Genomic DNA, 5,333 nt, shown 5'->3' on the forward strand with positions numbered 1-5,333 from the left:
CGCAAGCACAATTATGTACGTAATATTCATTTCTATGCGCACTGCGATGCGGCTACCGCAGACCGCATAGTGCGCATAGAAATGAATATTACGTACATAATTGTGCTTGCGGTCAGCCGGACGGCTACCCGCAATGCGGCTACCCGCATAGTGCGTATACGCTCTTAGTCCCGGAGGTTCAATTTGGAGTTGGTTGGCTTGTCAATAAAATTGTACTATGTATAATAATATAAAATTGAGTAGAGAGTTGATATAACCCCGTCTGACCCCGTCAAAAATATCATAATAATATGTAGCTTGGTAAAGATGTAGCTTTCCAAAAGTATTTTTTTTAAATCGATTGAGTTTTTTTTTTTGAGGTAAATCGTAACAAAGAAACACGCACAAAACCTTTGCTATTTGTCATACACGCTACTAGTTATACTGTTATAGTACATAATTTTATTATGTGCGCTATTATAGCAGGCGGCGTAACAGCCTGCAATTTTGGGGGGACGGCACTATACTATTTTTATGGGGTCATGTCCTGTTGAATTAGGTTAGAATCCTGTAATGATAGTAAGTTCTATGTGATTTAAATAAATAAATAAAAAATATAAATCGGTGAAAGAACGCTCGTGGTGTAAAATAAAATATTTGAGTACCTCTGGAATAAAGAGAACGCTATAACTATAAGTATCGTCCCGGCTGCATCTAATATGCAGTGCTTATAGCTTATCCAACTAACTACGATAAAAGGGGTAACGATACTAATTACAAAATATTATTTAGGTAATAGGTACCAACGAGAAGAAAAGAATACCACCAATTTTATGTTTATGCCTTTCCTTGTTTTTAATTTGCTTTGGCTTATGGTTGACGAATTTATATCATATAGATAATCGATTAAAAGAAAACGGTTTAGTGGTTTAGGGGTGAAAAAGAGACGGACAGTTACTTTCGTATTTATAATCTTATTATACATATATAAATCTCGTGTCACAATGTTTGTCCTCAATGGACTCCTAAACCACTTAACCGATTATAATAAAATTCGCACACCATGTGCAGTTCGATCCAACTTGAGAGATAGGATAGTTTAAACATGTAGGTACCACGGGCGAAGCCGGGGCGGACCGCTAGTTTTAATATATATTTTAATATGTATTATAGCAGGGATTATTTCTTTTTCAACTGTCAAAATAAAGAATCATTAACTTATTAGAAGAGGTAAAATATAATAAAACAAAGTGTGATTACATACACAACCTCATAATATATTTCAGGTTCATTTTAAATAAACACTATAACTAACAAACTAACAGTCATACCTTACTTAAATCAATTTTATCTCTATATAATTAATAACTTATTAAACTTTTGATTCAAAAGAGATTTCCATAGTCACTATACAAGTATGTTTTTCCTTTAAGTATATGAAAATATACAAGTTAGATTTATATCCTTACATTAACTAGTAAATAGCTGTCATTTTGACAAACTTCACAAATAACTATGTTTAAGTATTCGCCTTAGTTTAATTTAAAGGTAAATTAGATGAACATAAAAAATACTTTGAACTAATATATCAAAAAGAATATAAATACAAAAAGTTCTTACAAGCAATAAGCCAATAGAGTTAAGTTTCATAGAATCAACTAAATTTTCCAACCAATCACGAGAGCGCATTCAAATTGTTCGAAAACGTAAAAAAAGAGAAAAAACAGACTTTATATAGGTACATTTCTAATATTGATTATTTAATCAGATCCGCGTTGAATGGACTAGCCGTGCTTCCTGGGTCAGAGCTGTACACGATCATTTTATTTTATTTTTTGAAGTGAAACTTCTTTAAGCGCATTGAGAGTAAAATTTCAAGATTGCGTCATGGCAATACCGTCACGTCATGGAGTAAGGCGACGATTTTTTAATATTGCCAAAGAAGTTTCACTTCTGGCACGTATGCTCGGCTCACACGCTCTTTAATTACAGAAAAAAATCCATAGTTACGTAAGTCAATATGCAGTCGCAGGCTTATCATAATTTACAGTATTATCAATTTGTATCATCGATAAACCTACATAATTTATGCCCAACAATAATCATTATTACTATTTACTGTCATCAGTTAACCGATCATAAAATTGAAACTGGTTTATTAATAATATCATCAATATCAAACAAAATAAAGTATAGATAATGTAGCAGCCGCCCATACGAAAAAAAACATCAAAGGAATATGAACGATAGAAAATCATTTAGGACAAAATTTCACATCTATATAGGATTTTTATTGTTACAAACATTTGTGCATCCATTACTCCTATTGTAGTTCCTTATATAGGTATATTAAGAAGAGCTGGAACGTCAACACATTTACACATTGCACATGTTAGGCCGGGAGATACTGACACAAAATTTCGGGTCATTTGTAACAGGATGGCGGTCTAGAGGGGTCTTAGTACGCAATGACAAAAAGAAAAATGATGGTCAGAACGCTGGTACCGGCGGACTAGTCGCGTGGGCGTTAGTCACACTCGTCGGATAAATAGCGAAAGTCCAACGATTTGTAACACAAAAATTTTAGAATTTACCGATAGCCCTTAAAAAAGATGTAGGTAGGCGGTAGTGTCATGCCATACAGTTACGATGTGACTTACAGTCCGCGATACCGACGTGAATGCGTTGATTTAAAAAAAACAATTCAACCATTTGTACCGGGCTCACTTTTGCACAGGTAACCATCGTCGTGCAGCCATTTACTAAAATCGCCATGCCATACTTTTCGGACGATTCCAAATGGTCGCCATACCGCGGAAAATCTGGAAATTTTTGAATTTTTTTTCTCGCCAAACGATTTGTACCACCCTACATTTTTTTTCAACAACTCCTGAATGATTATAAATAGAAATGTGATAATGCCATACCTGTGGGAGGTGGCGAATGTGTATAAGATTTTTTTCTTATTGTAAGATTTTATTCGTAGTTTGAACGATTTGTAGCAGTATGGCACTAATTTTTCCCTCTATTAAAAGTATGGCAAATATAATAATGGTCACGTTGCATCATATACTTTCCAAAAATGCCGTACTGGTACAAATCGCCAATTCTTTTCATTTTTTTTTTACGTCTTGGCTTAAGTCTTACAATCATCCGCCCCATGTTTGCAATCTGCGATATTTTTTTCTAGGTAGAATTGTATACAAACAAACAGAATATAATGATCCCATACTGTAAAAAATTATTTTACGTATTGTACAGTCGTATTTTTGAAACGTGACGAATAAATTAATTTTCAAGTATGGCAGCACTTTTTCCCCCTACTAGAAGTATGGCAAATATAATAATGGTCACATTTTATCAAATACTCTCCAAAAATCCAAATGCAATACTGGTACAAATTGTTTGGCGAAAAAAAATTTTTTTTTGCAGATTTTCAGAAAAGTATGGCATGGCGATTTTCGTAAATGTCTGCACGATGATGATTACCTGTGCAAAAGTTAGCCTGGTACAAATGTTTGAATTGTTTTTTTTTTTAATCAACGCATCGCGTCGGTATGGGGGGCTGTAAGTTACACCGGAAAAGTATGGCATGACACTACCGCCTACATCTTTTTTATGGGCTATCGGTGAATTCTAAAATTTTTGTGTTACAAATCGTTTGACTTTCGCTATTTATCCGACGAGTTCGACTAACGCCCACGCGACTAGTCCGCCGGTACCAGCTGCAGCGTTCTGAGTTCTGACCATCATTTTTCTTTTAGTCATTGCATAATAAGACCTCTGTAGAACCGCCATTCTGTTACAAATGACCCGAAATTTTGTGTCAGTATCTCCCGGCCTATGTATGTGTCATATTTTGCAATTGTTTATAAATACAGGGTGATGTAATTGGTGTAGTACGAATATCTAAAAATCTATGAAGAATTTTGTGATACAGTAAATGGAAGAATTATAGACTATTTTACAGTATTTAATAAAATCATTTAATTTTTTGTTCATTTTCATTAGAAATGTCAATTTTTCTCACCAAGGTGGAAATTTGGATGATAAGGATCTTGTTAGAAAAATATAAATTTTGACTAAAATCGGCATTTTTTTTTCAAAAATCAAATTACTAATTAATAATCAGAGTTATCACATTATTAAAAAAAATAAGCCAAACTATACACAATTTTTACCTACTTGATGCAATCCTCAAAGATCATGGACATAGTGTATTGCGCCTTCCACCATACCATCCAGAACTCAACCCAATAGAGTTACTATGGGGCATAATTAAAGGGAAAGTAGCATCACAAAATGTGAACTTTAACTTGAAAACTGTGGAAGAATTATTTAGAAAGGAAGCAAATGCTATTAGTCTGGATATGTTTAGTGACGTTTGGAGAAAGACGCGAGAACATGAGGAAAAATATATTCAATTAGAACCAAAAGTAGATAATTACACTGACTCATTTATAATAACATTAAGAGATTCCGACAACGAAACATCGAGTTCTTCGAGCGATGAAAGTTTCAGTGAAGTAGAAGATTACGATTATGATTAAATAGATTCTTCTTCTTCTCTATAGATACTGCTTTCTGAATTGGTGGTAAATGTTAAAACTGTTAAACTGTTATGACGATTCAAAAGTGCTTCTAGAAGAAGTCTAATTGTATAAATGTTTGAGTTTGAGTTTAAAACCAATAGTGTGAAAATTATACAATAAACATGTAACACATAATATTTGTTAGCGCGTATTGGTAGGTATTACGTACTTACTACAAATATAATATTTCGATATTCGATTTAGTTAACTTTACTCGACCAAAGTCAGGAATTTAATTATTATTTGATAATTGAATGATTATTAATACTTTTATCCAATTGATTATTATTAGAATAAATAATTAACTTCATCAATTGATTTACTTTTAAATTATAATTTTACAGGTAAATTATGAGAGCTTTCATAAGTAATTATATTTGCATACTAGATTTCCGCCCGCGGCTTCGCCCGCGTTTTCAAAGGAAAACCCGCATAGTTCCCGTTCCCGTGGGATTTCCGGGATAAAACCTATCCTATGTGTTAATCCAAGTTACCCTATATATGTGTGCTAAATTTCATTGTAATCGGTTCAGTAATTTTTACGTGAAAGAGTAACAAACATCCATACATCCATACATCCATACAAACTTTCGCCTTTATAATAGTATTAAGATATATATATATATATCTACAACGCACCCATTTTACAATTCAAGTCTAAAATGAAACTAGAGTCGCATTTATTTTTGAACATACTGTAAGTGAAATTGCATAAGTGTGAGTACTGTGAACATGCCAGCTTTCCCTAATTGACCGATACAG

This window comes from Colias philodice, chromosome 26, assembly GCF_061535455.1.
Source record: "Colias philodice isolate Cphi_HAF_F1 chromosome 26, ilColPhil1 Martin Lab GWU primary, whole genome shotgun sequence".
NCBI classification, from domain to species: domain Eukaryota; kingdom Metazoa; phylum Arthropoda; class Insecta; order Lepidoptera; family Pieridae; genus Colias; species Colias philodice.